Source organism: Molothrus aeneus, unplaced genomic scaffold (genome assembly GCF_037042795.1).
Source record: "Molothrus aeneus isolate 106 unplaced genomic scaffold, BPBGC_Maene_1.0 scaffold_49, whole genome shotgun sequence".
NCBI lineage: Eukaryota > Metazoa > Chordata > Aves > Passeriformes > Icteridae > Molothrus > Molothrus aeneus.
Window position 1 is genome coordinate 289809 of NW_027099165.1, and position 16675 is coordinate 306483.

Sequence of the window (16675 nt, forward strand, 5' to 3'; positions counted from 1 at the left end):
GATCTTTGAGGTTTTTCTAAACAGCTCTAGGTAAATTGGACATCTTGTGTCCTAACATGTTTCCCAAGGCTTACCTGATGTTGAACAACGGGCAAGTCCTTGTCAGATCTCCATCCTGATCGAGCCAGTGATGAGGGTAGAAATCCAACTTCTCTTTTTTGTAAGAGTTATTATCCTGGGATTTGTGCTTCTCTCAGCAACAGTTCACAAAAATTACCTCAGGGCTTTTAGGTCAGACAGTTTAGTCAAGTTATTTGCTCCTGACATGGGAACACCAATTTGTTGGACAATACCCTTTTCTGACCCAGAGATGGGGCAGCGGAGAGGCATTTTAAAAACTTCTATTCCATTTTCAGTCTCATGAGAAGGGTGAGACAATACAGATGTTCTAATTGACGCTACCACAATCAAAAGCTGACTATTTCCTAGAAGCCTTTCTTGGCCTATCAGCTTTTTGCCACACCATGCTGTAGATGCCTTAAAGCCAATCACCTAAAACTACCCCTTGTGGGTCCTAAAACAATGCATCTTTCATAATTCTTTTTCTCCAAAGTATCCAGTCTTATTTACAAGACCATCCTTTGAAACTTTTTTCTAGCTCCATTTCTCTCTCAACAATATCTGTCCTATTCCATGGCATTTCTAAGGCAGCATTTCTTATCTCAAAGTTTGCATATGGATGCATACTGTGTGGGCCTTCTGTCAGGCCCTGAGAACTCTCTACAAATCCATTTTCCACATTGGTCAATATCAGTGTAGCTGCTTCTGGTAATACAAAAAGCTCTTTCAAGACTCTTCTGAAGAGAAATGTCTTTTTCCTTTTCATCCTAAACTGCAAAGCCCCCTCCACGACCTACAGCAAACAGTTATCTAGATTGTCTTTCCACCATAGCAGAAAACTTCCCCTTTAATCAGCCTGAATTGCCAAATTCTCATCTCTATTAAGGAATTTCATTTAGTCTATAGGAGCAGTGCGTCCTCTGAGCAAGGAATAGTGAGCTTTGACTCCATGATTTCAGAAGGCTGAAGAAATGCTTTATTAAGCTATACTATATTATACTATACTACTATACTATACTAATACTAAAATATACTAAAGAAAAACCCATGAGCCCTTACAGTCAGTCACAACACAACTTTGACCTAATTGGTCAATCAATCCAAACACCATCACCAGTCTCCAATTAACAAATCCCTTTTGGGTAAACATTCTCCATAACACATTGCACGTAACACATGTGCCAAACAACAGATGCAGCAAGTAGAAATAAGAATTGATTTTCTTCTCTGAGCTTTCTCAATTTCACCAGGATTTTTCCTGGGGAAGTTGTGCCTGCTGCTCTCTGTGAAGAGAGCTGCTGCCACAAGTCTCTCTGCTGTAAAAAAGTGATTTCTATGCAACAGGGTTGATAAAGGACAAACCTGAATTAACAATAGCTGCCTTGCCCACGGCCACAGCCCACGCCAGCCTCAGCCCCAGCCTGCCTCCCCGGGCCTGTGTCCTCAGCCGGGCTCTCTCCTGGCTGGCAGCAGCAGGTTCCCGTTCACTGCTCTTGCTGCCGGCCTTCAGCTTCTCCGGCTCTCCTCAAGGCCTTCCTTGCAGCTGTGGCAAAAGTGGAGGCCCTGGAATTGCTTCCAAGGCCTGGCACAGCTGCAGTCCCGGAGCCCTCTGTGCTCCCTGCTGGCCCCCTCCATCCCCTCAACCCCGCCATGCTCTCAGTGAAGCCCCAGCCCCCTTCAGTTTCTTCAGCCCCTCACAGTCCTCTCACCTCCCTCAGTCCCTTCTCAGCCATCCCGTCCCCTTAGACCCACCAGCCCCTCAGCCTGTGCCACTTCCCTGTCACCTCAGTGCCACCATGGTCTTTGGCTACCCCACAGCCCTCAGCCCCAGCAGCAGCTCAGGGTCACCATCCCCTCAGTCCCCTCAGCCCCCTCAGCCCCCTCAGCTCCCTCTGTCTCACCGTCCTCCAGAAGCTCCTCAGGGGACAGTGCCCGGGGCCAGTGGCAGCTCCCACCGCTCCAGGGACAGCCGGGGCTGGAAGTGCTGCTCCGCCCGGCCCGGCCGCCAGCTGGGACCCAGCACAGGGACGGGGGACACAGGGGGCACCGGGGGAAAAGCAGAAAGGGAGGGAGGAAGCAGAGCAGAGAAACAGGTTAAAAAGAGGCCTATACCTATACAGCTATCAATCTATGTAACTAAACCCCATATACCAAGATGTACATAAACACACTTGCTCTCTCATCTTACAATTCATTCTGTAAGTTGCAATAAACAGCTGAATGCTCTCAGTAGCTCCAAGTTGTTCCTCTTACCATCCTGAAGGCATGGGCAAAAGTAGTAATAGACAGTATGAACAATAGACAGTATGAACAATAGACAGTATGTACATAGGAGACTAAAATACAGCCCGAAATTATTAAATCTCTAACTACAATACACCTGTGGAAATAAGGAATGGGGGGAAATAAGGAATGCAAAGAAGATGCAGTCCTACTATAAAGACTTTCTGTAGCTGCCTAAGAGTGTTTGTTATCAATTTTAATGGTATATAAAATTTTTTCTTTGCATGTCCCAAAGGGCATGTTCTGCACATCTTGGGTCATATTGTGGACATTTTGCATGTAAAACAATATTAGACAGCTGTGCTGATTATCTAATTATCTAATTAGAATTAGATAATTCTAATTATCTAGAATTATAATTCTAGATAATTATAATTCTATAATTATCTAGAATTATATCTAGATAAATTCTAGATATCTGGTTCTAAATTATATTGTCTCCTACAATCCATAGCTGCTTACCAAGAGCAGAGATATTATCCGAAGGAATAAATCATGCTGCACAAGGATAATCAAGAGATTTCATAATGTGGCCTAAACAATAACAAATCTTTGATATTGAAATGCATTGCTGCTGCCTCAGCAGCCTCCAGATGAATGAGTAGAATAATTCACTGATGCTGTTGAGTCAGAGATGGAATGAAAGACTCCAGTCTTCAGAAGCTGAATCAGAAGGCAATTGAATCAAGGGAGTGTGTCTTTTATAATGTGACTCGCTAAGGCGGGACTTGGTTGGTCTCAAAGTAAAAAACCTCTCACACTATTGGTGAACTATGAATAGCACACTCTGGAGAACCATATCTATAAACAAGGGGTACAGAAGGAGAGATAATAATTGTTTTAATTCTTTTCCCAGGCTTGGCCTGGGAGAAATTATCTCTGTTCTTGCTTCGACTGAACTGAGGATATTCACAATTCCCCCTTTTTGTTTAGAGGAGGAGGTGGTGTTTATTTGATCCTGTGCGATCCCTTGCAGGAAAGAGAATAAACACAGCTCCAGAGCTTTATCAGTTATCAATCTAAACCTCAATCAGACATTGGCTCAGAATGGTCAAAGAGATCTCATACTTATTCTGTTACATTCCATAAACTTTAACTCTTAATTGTAAAAGTCAGTTACCAACTTTTAGTATAGTAACATTGTTAATCTGCTGGTAACACTGGAGTCTAACTCGTCAACAATCTCTTTCTGGAAACAAAGAAAAGAGAAAATGTTCATTCCCCACTTGTAGAGGGCTCAGCTTGTTGATGGTCGGTGTCTTGATCATCATTCAAAGACTGATGATTGATGGTCAGCACTTTGGCCACTGCTTGAAGGTTGCCTGCTGGCCACATTCTGTTTCTGATGTTGCAAGTCAGGGTGAACACTCCTTGCAGGTATCCATCGTACCCCGGTACCTGCGGAGACATATGCATACCCGTGGCCTCAGGCCATAAGGTGGCACGGGCCCTCCCACTTCTTGGTGGCAAGGTCCCATATCCAGACCTTGGCTCCAGGCAGGTGCGTCTCACCTGCTGAATTCAACGAGAGAAAATGGTTCAGAATTACAGGAATCTCTGAATTCTTTGGCACTGTAAGGTGATTAATTGGATATAAAGCTTTTTCTAGTCGACTGTGTCAAGTCTCTCCAGGCATTCCCCTTTTATATTTTTCCAGAACATGCTTCAAGTGCATGAGCGCGTTCAACAATAGCTTGACCCATTGGGGAATGCAGAATACCAAGTTTATGTGAGACTCCCCATAAGCATACAGAATGACGTGTTTTCTTGTGAGACAAGGCAGGGTCATTGTCAGTTTCCACAGAAGAAGGTAGCCCCAAAACTGCAAAAGCCATCCTCCAAGGGGCAATCACGTCGCAACCCCTTTGAGCAGATGCCCACGTGGCAGAGTGTCGTAGACATCTTTTCCCTAAAAATCCTTTCTTTAGGATTTTTCCTTCTGAGAAGCTGAGAGGCCTCAGAGACAGAATGTAAACAATGCTGATCTGCTGCTGTGGAATGCAACAGGTCCACCTGGGATTGGCCCATCTTGGCTGTTTATAATTAATGGCCAATCAAGGACCGAGCTATCTCGGACAGAGTCTGAGAGAGCTGCCTTTGTTATCATTCTTTTCTTTTCTTTTCTTAGCTTAGCTAGCTTCTGAGAAAACCTGTCCTTCTTTTTCTTTTTAGTATAGTTATAATGTAATATATATATATATATATATATAATCAAATAAGAAATCGAGCCTTCTGATCATGGAGTCAACATTCTTGTCTCTTCCTTCACCTGAAAACCCCTGTGAGCACCGTCACAGCAGAGGAGAAGGTGTCAATAGACGCATGCACATAGGAAACTCGGCAATGTGAGTAACATCTATTTGCCAAAGCTACAAGCCCCTTAAGCCTCTGGGGTTCAGCCCTGCTGGTAATGGTGCAGCAAGTCCATGACAGTCAGCACAGGAACTGACAATGTCATGAGCTTCAGTCAACATTAACTGAAATTGCTTTTGCAGAGTAGGTGCACTTTGAGGAAAAAATCATGCGATGCTTTGGCTTGTGCAATCTTGTCAGGCTGAAGCGCTACCCATGCAGGGTTAGCCAACCTGACAGCCCTGCATTACCTTCTGCTATGAAACCTGGTAAAGTGGTGAGACTCCGCATGTGCAGGATGGAATACAAATGAACCTGGGTTTGAATTGCACACTACAAGGCTTTCAATAGTGAAAAAAAGCTGCATTATTGACCTCTCTCAGAAGTGAGCAATCCAAATGCTTGGTTATGTCTGCCACATAGGCAGAGTCAGTGACCAAATTCAGAGGCACCTGAGAAAATTTCTGGAATGCCATAGCAACAGCCTTTAGTTCAACCAATTGGGCCGAGCCGGACACATGGCCTTCCAGCACTTGCCATCCGGACTCATCCTTCCAGGTAACAATAGCCTTCCCTGTTTTTCCTGAGCCGTCAGTGAAGACGGTGGGTTCCTGCACTGGCACTCAACTATTATTTGGCCGTAAGGACAGACTGATTGCTTTTGCCAGCTGCAGTAACTTGTGACTGGGCAGATGATAAGCAATGTAGCAGGTATAGGGCCTGCAAGGGCTCCCTGGCATGCAGAAGCCTAAGACAGGAAATGCCAAGTCATGGGGATTGGGCTAGAAGCCCCTCTCTTCTGCCTTCGGACCCCCTCTTATCTCTCTGTAAGACTATAGGTCACTTTCCTTGAACCCTTTCTACTGGACAATTTCTCATACCCCTGTACCCTAGATAAAGAGCTGCTTTTGCTCAGCTCGGGCAGAACAGCTGTCACTGGGAACTCCGCAGAGGAATCAATAAAGACGCTCCTGTGGAACCCCACACAGACTTCTCCTCTCTCTCCCTGTGTCTCCCTGCCTAGGCACCTAGCAAGCTGAAGGGCTGCAATCACAATGAGCTGATAGTCACTAAAGAGCTGATATCACTTAATCTTGCTAAGGTGGCCTGCAGCTAAGAATTGTTTGGGAGCTCGGACAGTCTGTCCTGACCCGGACTGCGCTACCTGGGCTGCTGCAGCCTGCTGGAGACACCCCGAAACCCAGCAAAAGGTCGCAATAAATGGAGAACAGAAGGAACTCTGGAGCAGCATTTCTTTTGAAATCCTTATTGCCTTCAGATTGCTAGGACCCCCGAAGAAAAGCCTCCATTATAGCAGGCCTCTTCTGCAGGGGGCGGTCAGTCGACCCTCACAGCTGACATCTGAACGAGTGTTCGAGGAGACTGACAACAGCAGACTGCCTCCAGCAGACCCTTGACCCACACCCAGCTGAAGAAGTGCAAGTTTTAAAAGAGCTTTTATCACGGGCATCTTGGGTCCCCTTTTTGTTTATTTTTTTCTTTTTTTTTTTGTCCTTTTGTCTGCTGGTAGGGAACAGGAAAACATGGTATCAAAACTTTGTACATTGAAAGGATCCCAGAACGAGAGGGATTTATACTTAGTAATCCTAGAAATCCTATCTTCTAGCAACTTTTCTTTCTCTAAATGTAATCTTTCAAACACTAACTTGAAAAAATTTATAAAATGCATTTTTCTCAGTTTCCAGATACTAACACAGACATCATTACTAAAGACTTCTTTTGGGACAAAGTTGGGAACACGATATGGAACTCCAAACTAACCAAGATTTCTCTGTAACTCAGTTCTTTCCTATGTTCCACATTATAACTAAAGCCATAGAGAAAGCCAACAGAGATAGCTCACATTCCCTGCAACCTCCTGCAGCAGGGACAGACAACCTCCCTTCAAATCCTAATCACACTGATAACAATCTTTCCCTGGAATTCCACCCTCCGGCTCCGGGTCCCATTGGTCCCAGCTCTGCCGCTGTTCCATCCTCTGTCCCTTTCCCTGCAAACCTCTCGCCGCTTCCCCCCACCACCTCCGCACCTGCAGGGTTCCAGTGGTCCCCCCTTCCCCAGCCTGGACGCGCCAAACACGAATACTGCAGCATCCTGTGGTTATCTGCAAGTGCAAAAGTGCCTCTTTCCACGGAGTCAGCTCCCCCCACCCTTCTTGCTGCTTCTCCTACCCCTACCACGGCTTCCCCTGCCCCCACTGCGCCCGCCCCCACTGCAGCCACCTCTGCAGTGGCTCCCCCTACCCCTCCTCCCGTTCTCCCCACCCCTCCCGCCGCAGTCCTTCCCGCCCCCGCCACCAGTCCCTCAATCCCAGCCCCCGCCGCTGCTGCTGCCGCCTGCACCCTGGTGTGTATCCCTGTCCCATCCCTGCCTGCCCTAGAGGGAGGTCTCCCTGCATGCCAGCGCACCCCAGCCCCAGCACACCTCGCTGTACCCGCGGCAGCCCAGACCAATCCCACCGCCCCCTCTGCCCCGCTTCTTCCTTACCGCCACCCCCAGGCTTTCCAGCTGCCCACCCACCCTCAATGTCACCCGAACGCAACCTCAGAGACCCCCCCACGGTACCAGCCCACTTCCCCAACCCTGTGCATGCCATGGTGCTGCCATTCCAGCTCCACGGCTGGCTCCCTTGGCCAACCTCTGCCACGTGTGTGGTAGGCTAGGGACAGGCGTTCGGAAGATTTCGGGCTGTGACGGAAAATTACAGGAATCCTTCTGCCCCCCTCCCCATAGATAAGGATCACCCTTGGATTGTAGCCAAACGTGTAGCCCCCCTAACCTATGCAAGCCAGTAACTTTCCACTCCATACTAACCCTAGAAAGTATAGCCAAACCCCTGTCTGACGTAGAGAAGCCCCTTAGTCCATAAATACCCTTGAGACCCCTCAATAAACGCCTTTAACCGTCCACCACATTGGTGTCAGCGTCCGTTATTGGCCCCGAGGGATCCCAAGGAGGGGATCGCCGTGCTGGACTCCGAAACCAGGTCATCGCGGCCTTCACAAGAAGGCAACACATGTGCCTCTTCGCAGCCACAAAACCCCTGCAAAATCTCGCTCCAACACGCCGTAAAAAGCATAGGGCATAGTCTGCTCGCTCTCATTCCTCCTCTAAGGACAGCAGTGACAGTGATTCTGATTCTGATACAGAGGACATTGACTCATGGGCTCTAATTAACATAGAAGCGACCAAGGCAGGAGACTGGCACATGGCACAAAAAATTAACACCTTCTCGGTAGATTTAAAAAAGGAAAAAAGAGGAGGGGCCACTAATGGAAAGACATGGGAACCTAACTCAAATAAGGAACTCATACAATTAAGAAATATAGCCAAAGAAGATGGCAGAAGTTCACATCTTTTTAGATATTTCCTAGAAGCTATGTTCTCAGCACATGTTTTAGTACCTCATGACATTAAAAATATTGCTCACTGCCTCCTTTCCCCAGCAGAATATATCTTATGGAAAAGGCATTGGAAAAGACAATTAAAAACATTATCAGACTCATATTCTACAAATGCTGATAAGTCAGATTTTACGGTTGAACAGCTGGCTGGGGAAGGGGATTTACAGAAACTCTCTGACCAAGCTGATAGCTAAGGAAGCATTACAAGATGTGGCACTTGCAGCAAAAATCTCCTTACTTCTTACCCCAGATGACTCTTTCCCTACCCAACACTTTTCCAATATTCAACAAGGAGTAGATGAAAGCTTTATCAAATTTGTGGACAGAATTAAAGATGCTCTGAAAAAACAGATAGAGAGCACAGCGGCAAGAAAGGGGCTGGTATGCAAGCTTGCCATGAGTAACTCAAATGAACAATGCAAAACAATTCTGAGGTCTCTGCCCTTGGATACAGAACCTACCTATTACATGCCCTGTTCTAAAAGACTTTTCTACTGTTTTCCCTCTCCGTTTTCACACTTGTTCAACAAGGTTTTCTTTCTAAGAATATTAATCAGAATATCTCAAAGGATTAAAAAATGCTTGGGTATTTCTTCCCTAAGTATTTACAAAGGAACAATTAAAAAAAAAATCTGTATACATGCTGGATGCAAAATGCAAATAAAAATAAGCTTGAGAGTTCTCCCAAAAAAACCTTAAGAAAAAACTCCATGTATTCTGTAAAACCCAGAGTATTCATCTACAGAATACTAAAATGGGCACGTTCTAGAAGAGAAAATTTGTACAGTGATTCTGCACAGAACTATATGCTTTCAAGCTTTTTGCACTTCAGGGGCAGTGCCATTCTCTCAACTGTAATGCTCTGAGCATCTTCTGCTCACCATGGCAGCTTTCTGCTCTCCCCTGGTACAGATCACCGTCTCAGCAAAGGGGGAGTGCAGCCACCACAACTCGCAGCCCCTTCCCACGCAGCAAGAACCTGAAGGAGAGAGATGGCTTTCCCCAGCTGCTGCGGGTTCTAATAGTGCCAACTCTCGGCTGCTGAAAGCCTGAATGTCTGTGTTGCAGTGTGTTAGTTTCTGAGTCAAATCTTCTGTTATCTTGTGCTATGTTCAAGCGCCCCCTGAGTTACTACAGTTAGTTTCTCCCCTGTGTTTTGCCCTCCTACCCAGGCATCCCTCAAGGAATCCCCTCCCTCCTTCCCGGATTTTTCCCTGTCTGTCAAGACAACCCGGCCCCTTTGGCCCATCCATCAGCCCAAACCCTACCCTTTGTTCCAGAAAGTTCCCTGTCCCTCACCCTAAGATCCAATCCCTATCCCAACCCTCTCTCCTCCCCTTGTTCTGATTTGTTGTAGCCCTCGAAACCACACCCTGAGAGTCGCTTATTGCTTACTATATGGTGTCCACCCTCCACTTTGAAAGATTTTAAAAGCCCGTGCACAGGGGTGCTGGGAGTGCTTTTTACTTCTGCTTGCTTTTAGGGTGTTCACGTCTATGTACCTTTCCCCTGCCTCTCCTGATAAATTTGCTGTGTTTTACACTGCAGAAGAGCCTCTTCTGCCTCCTTCGCCTGGTCCTCGTCGATCCTCCAGGGATCTTCCCTGCTAGGCAATTGGCCTAGAGGTTCTGGCTCAGGCAAAACTCTAGCCTAGCCAGTTCCCCGCTCTTGCCATTGCCTCTGGAACATCCCAGAGCTAGCCAGGGCTCTGGAGTAATAACCTCTCATTGTCATTATTATAAAGCAGAGCAATAGGGCTCAGGAGCTCAGTCCCTGGGTAGGGACTGGGTGCCCGAGGCTGGCTTGCTCATGCCAACGCCGCGGGGCTACCATCTAGCAAGCATGGTGATTATCAGCTCTATAGTGACTGCAAGCTCTTAGGATTTCAGCTCTGCTTGCTAGGTAGTGGTGCCCCGGGCTTGAGGCTGCAGCAGACGGAGAGAGAGGAGAAGGAGAAGGCGCAGGCTGTTCCACGGAGATGGCTTTACTTGGGGAGGTCTGTGAAGGGTCTCTGCTCTTCTTCTTTCTCCCCTAATGGGGTAGAGTATGCTTCTTTTATAGGGTTGGAAAGGATCCAAGCTTGACCAATAGTAAGGGGTTAACATGACATTGCCTTATAGGGTTACAGAGATAGGTTAAGGGCGGAAGACAGGGAAACAGGAATTTTCTTTTGCTGTTTCAGCATTCCTATTGTTCATATTCTCCATGGTGCTTTTCCTAAATCTATGGGGTTTACTACAGGTCGCACCTGACATTCCTTGTTCATTGGTGGAACCTGCAAACTCTGATTTTATGTCGTTTATAAATGTGTCACTTGTTGGTTTCATAGAGCTCTTTTGGAAAAAGTGTAGGTTTTGTTTGGTAATTTTTATTAAAGTTCAAAAGTAATGTTTTTGAATTGAGAAGGATATGGGAGGAGCTTTAGCCAACAATTAGCTCACAAAAAGGATGCTGCAAAATCAAATGTTACAACGGTGTTGGTTTTAATTGCTTCTTGTAGTGCAGATTTGTAGTCTATTTGTAGTGTAGATTTGCCTGTGGAACAACCAAAACCAGATGTTTGGGTGACCTTAGCCAAGGCAGCAGGCTCGGATACCATATGTTTGTCTAATTTGGTAGCAGAAAGCCTTTCTCAACCTATCTAGTCAGTTTGCCAGTAAAGAATTTGCCTTTGGTCAAAAAGTAATTCAATAGTAAGCCTGGTGAAATTAACAATGGGAACAATTCTGCATTGAATTTGAACATTTGGGCTAAAGAACTTCCCAAAGCAGTACCTGAGCCCCGAGAATAAGACATCCTTGGTCCTTTAACAATGGATTTCTGCCTTACGTTTACAGCTAATGATTAGCGAGAAGATGATCCTCCAAAGTACAATGTTAGTCCCCATTATTTTGCATACAGAAATTCAAGGTTTTGGTGTAATTATTCAGAGTGTTGGGATATGCTTTCCAAGACTGACCAATATCCGCAACAATTACCAAGAGGATATTGGCTCAGCTGTGTAGATAGGCCTTGGCAGGGCATCCCATCACGCCTTGAAGGTGGCCCATGTAGCATTGGAATGCTCACTGTGGTAGCACCTACTGCTAAAGCAGTCATTAAGAAGAAACAGAGAGGAACAAGATCTGCTCATCACTATGATAAAAAGTGTAAAAGGGATTTTGTGCCTTGGAATGCAGCCAAAAGAGTTTCAGCAGGTTTGGTTTTACCCCAGCTGGCTTCAGCAATGGCATCGAAACAATCAGATTGGGTTGGATGTTGGCTGAGTAAACAAACTAATGCCACATGCACTGTAATCAGTGATATGCTGATAGATCTTAACACTCTTGGGCATGCTACCCTTCCAAATAAAGCAGCAATTGATTTTCTTTTACTGGCACATGGACATGGTTGTGAGGAATTTGAAGGATTTTGTTGCATGAACCTGTCTGATCACACTGAATCCATCCACGAAAACATACAAAAGCTGAAAGATTTGACAGCTCCAATTATAGAAGATGGTAGGTCATGGTTAGATGATTTGTTCCAAGGATGGAGCTTTGCACCTTGGCAAAGGGAACTTTGTAAAATAGGTCTCTGTATGTTGGGCGCTTTGGTAGCGATACTAGTAGTAATACCTTGCAGACGTCAGTATGTGCGACAAATGATGGACAAAACTATCAAAGTTTTTATCACACAAGAGAGAGAGAGGTAGGAAATGGATTCACAGAGAGTTCTCAAAATCTCACACAGATGGCGGATGAAGGTATAGACGTGGAGGAACAGACGAGACTTTTTTGGAACAATGACTTGTAATTGCTATCAGACATGACTTATGCCCTTTGAACTGACTGGACTTTCACAGCATTAAAATTGCTGTGTTGGAATATAGCAAGGCTTAATGCGAGCAAAATGATGCTTTAAGCAAGTAAAAAGCAGGTATATTATAGTAAGGCTATGAAACACAAGGTAGTTAATAAATGACACGGTTACAAAGGTTTCTTTTTAGTTGTACCGAGAGGGGAAATTGTGGGAATCCTTCAAATCAGAGGGTTTTGGGAAAGCTGCGAAAGACAGACCTCAGAGACAGCAGAACTGCAGGTAGAGCTAAGCAGTAGGCATAAGGTTTGTCAGCAGAAAAGTTGTATAAGAAGTAGAAAAGTAAGGACAAATAGAACAATGGTTTGTGTATATTACTGTAGAATCCAGGATGTTCGTATGTCTGAGATGTAACACACAACAGAACTCCCTTTGGTCATCAGCAAACAGCTTCGTTTATTGCCTCCGGCACCCTTTTATAGCCCATTCAAAACTCCCAGGTCGAGACACCTCATTGGTCTATCTCTGTGCCCCCAGACTCTGAGCCAATACAATGTCTGCATCTGAGGAGAGCTCCCATTGCCTGTGAGCTTCTGTCAGTCAGTCCAGAGGCTGCTCCGTGGAGCTGAGCTGGGCTGCTTATTCTAACTTGATTAATACTGACGCACCAGTGTATTAACACTTGGCTAGAATGACTCCCTAAGCTACAGAAAAGTATCTCCAGCAAGATATTAGGAACTTCTAAGCTTAATAATGGAGCTCTGTGCATTGTGTTTTAAGGCTTACAAGCAGGTATAGTATTTGAAATAAGCAAGCAGTGTTTTAAAAGGTACGTGTGCTTCTAGTGGTTGGATAGAACTACTGTCAATAGGCTTTTGCTTTGTATGATTGGTCAAAAGACTTTTCAAGTAAGTTGTACCATTAAGTTCTTTGCCTGCTGCCAGGGACGTGAGCTGCTGGCATCTTCCCATGGTCATAACCATGGAATGAGACTGATGCTGGAAAACAAACAGGTCGAGGCACGTTCCTCAGCAGTCCCACCCCGTTCGTCATTTGTACAGAGACCCCCGGCCAGCAATACTCAGCTGAGGACCAGAAGCGACCGGAATAGCCCGGCACTCCAGCTTCAGTGCAAGGCATCCGGCAGCCTTGAAGGTAGAAAGCGAGCACAGGTCGGAGCTCCTCGTGTCCGGAGCGAGGCCGGCCGAGGGCCCCCATGGCGCAGCCCCGCCCCAGGCACAGCTCCGGGCGCAGCCGGGGCCGCTCCGCCTGCGCGGGGCCGCTGCCGGGCGCTGTCGCGGCTCCGAGCGCGGGGCGGAGCTGACGCGGCCCCGGCCCGGCCCCGCTGCGCTCCGAGCGCGGCCCCGGAGCGGCCCGGCCGAGGCAGCGAGGGACGGGCGGCGAGGGGCCGGGGGATGGGGCGCTCCGGGAACGGGCGGAGATCCCGGCAGAGGGGAGAGAGACCCGGCAGAGGGAGGAGTGAGCGGGAGAGGGGAGAGATGCTGGGAGGACGGTAGAACTCTGGGAGAGGGGAGGAAACCTGCAAGAGGGAGAAGCCACCGCGGAGAAGGGGGAGATGCCGAGAGAGGCGGGAGAGTCCGAGAGAAGGGGGAGCTCTCAGGAGAGAGGGGAGGACCCAGGGAGACGGGGTAGAGCTCGGGAGAGGAGAGACTCCGGGAGCGGGGAGCGCCCGGGAGCAGAGAGAGAGCTCGGGAGCCGGGGCGATCCCCGGGAAGGGGTGAGCCAGGGAGAGGGGAGACAGGCTGGGAGCGGGGAGAGTCCAAGAGAGAGGAGATGCCGGGAACGGGGATAGAGCCCTGGGAGAAGGGCAAGAGTCCGGGAAGAGGGAGGAGAGCCCGGGTGAGGGGGCATCCCGGGAGAGGGGAGACAGCCCTTGGAGAGAGGGCAGAACCCGGGGACGGGCTGAGCCTCGGCAAGAGGGGAGATGGCCGGCTCGGGGAGTCCTGCAGCCGGGCCGAGAATGGGCGCGGGTCAGTGCGGTTCGGGAGAGCGCGGCTGCGGGGCTGGCTCCGGAGCCGCAGGCGCGTGGAAAGCGCTGCTCGGCAGCCCCGGCGGCGCTGAGAGCGCAGCCCTGCCCGGGGAGGCAGCGCCACGGGCGCCGCTCGGCTTCCCAGCGAGGTCGCGGCACCGCTCGCCTTCGCCGCCGTATCCGCGGCAGCTCGGAGCATCGGTCCCTGCCCGGGCCCGAGGCTCACCTGCGCCAGGTGCACCAGAGCATCGCCTCTGCCTTGACAAGCCACAAGGAGCAGTGCCGGGCAGAGACTGCAGATCCCCGTTGGTGGCAGAGAAAAAAGAGCAAGGAATCTTCCGTGGGAGAATATAGGCAATAGGACGAGGTGTCGCTGTCAAATGTATTCAGATGCACTCACAAGGATACTATTGCTCTTGGCTCAACTTGCTCTCAGTTTTTCAGAACATGGAAAAGAAGTGGGCAGACACAAATGACAAGCTGGTTGCAATGTCCAGGCACCAGTTATCTGGATAAAATGCTACACACCTGCTGGAAAGCTGGATGCATGACTAATTACCTCTTGCTAAGTCATCTGGACTTGTTAAAATGACTCAGGAGCCATGACTGAGAAAATTCTGAAGAAAGGCTCATACACCCACTTTTTAATGTAGTTATTGTGGGTTTGATAAATGGAATCTGCTTTTATGCCATGATTCTCCTGAAGGTTTGTGTTGTAGGGTTCTTTTGCATGCAGGCATGCATGCAAAATTTGGGGATCTAAGATAAAATCCTTTTATAAGGGATATGGAAGAGACTAACCTTGGGTAAGCAATATGTCAGCTAGAGATAGCTAAGCCATTAGTACTGAGAGGAAGAACAGCCCTGCAACACAGGTGTGAGCCCTGGCTGATATTCAGTAGAAGCAGAACTTAGGCAGGATCAGTTAGAAGGTCCTGAAGAGAGAAGGGTCTAATCCTTTGGTGCAGTATTGTATGGACTTTGGGATCACTACTCCATTCCAAATGGCTTTCCCTTCCAAAAATTGCCTGCTGAAACTCTTCTGCTCCCTTCCAAATCACTTCGCTACTCCAGCATAAGCCTTGAAGCACGGACAGACGACTCTTGAACTAATTATAGTAGAAAAGAAGGGGATTGCAGCACTGGACACATGTGAACAAGTTTCCAATGACACGTGCATGGAGTTGCAGACTCCTGCTCTCTACTTCTACAGAAAAGGTTTTACATTACATTTCTAAAGATCCATAATACATCATTATTACCTGCCTGCTTCATATTTTTATCAGCTGAATATCTGTTACAGCTGCACAATTGTACTCCCTTAACTGGCTTGGTGGGATTTTGAAATGAAGGAGTGGTTGTATGGGAGGAAGAAAGCCATCTTCCTCATGGTGAACTCTTCTCCCATGGCCAGTTGGCAAGACCTTTTGACCTGCTGCTCATGGTCCAAGCCTCTCCTAACTGTTCAATTATTCTTAAAGCAAGGTATTTCTATGGTCTCTGCTTCTTCACAATTGCTTCCTTGATCCCTGTCACTGCTAGCTTTACGTTCCTAATATATTGGTACTCTTTAACTAAGGTACGTGATTTCTGCTAGCTATATGACTAACTTAGCTTCTTACCTCATTTAAAAATCTTAACTAAAATATGCAATCTTTTACTATCCCAATTGTATTCCCAGCTGGCCCCTCAACTCATCTGCACTTTTCAGTGATGCTAATTACATTTTCAGCTAACCCCTTGACTCACCTCAGGCACATCCCTGATTCCCTCTCTCCCAGCAGCTCAGAGCTGCATTGCACAGCGCTTGCTGTGTGCCAGACAGGACAAAGCAGGCTGGCCTGGTGGGCCTGAATATTTCTGCCAAACACTCTGCATCTCACACCTTTGCTCTGGCTCAGTGCAGAACTGCAGGATTGCAGGCGCTTCCTGCCAGAGCTGCGTGAGGCGCTGGCTCCTGCAGATGTGCCCTGCCAAGCTGTCCCTGCCTCACGCTGGCCTCGCTTCCCCTGGCAGAAGTGCCGGGCCTGAAGGAGGCTGCCCTGTACTCCAGCCTGCCGGGCAGCCCGGCTCCCTGCCCCGGTGCCCAGAGTGCTGCACACACTGCTGACCTTGGCCAGGAGTTGCAGGGCAGCCGGCAGAAGAGGAGGAATCCTCAGCCAGCCCAGCGGCCCTTGGCTGCCCTTGGCCTTTCTCTGCTCCTGGGCACACTCCAGACGGCCAATGCCTCCAGGCCGGGCTGTGCCCAGCACGGCTGCGCTTCCCCTCGGGAGCAGCCAGCTGCCACCTGGGCTCTGAGAGCGCAGGATTCGCCCTCTCCCAGGAACAGGCACCCAGGGCCCGGCTGCTGCCTCTTGCAGCTCCAAGGGCCTCCTTCCAGCCTGCCTCTGCCGGGGCTCAGCCTGCTTCCGCCTCTGCTGGGGCTCTGCTGGGGCTCCACCCGGGGCAAGGCCGGGCCCGTGTTATGAATAAGAAGCTTGACTAGGCCAATATTCAAGCAGCAATCAATTTATTATTTAATATGGTAAAATATGAGCAATACAGCGCTGGGTACAGTGGGGGAAGTTTTCCCTCTAACTGCACACCGATAGTTGAGTGTTACAGGTATTTATAGGGGTACTCATTGGCTTTTTCAGCAGTTTCTATTGCCAATTTTTTACTCATCAGCAATTTTTATTCCAAATTATTACATCACAATTCTATACACTATTGTGATCTTAGTTTCTCAGGACCTGTCTCAAATAGAGTATCCCAGATGGTGGCGGTC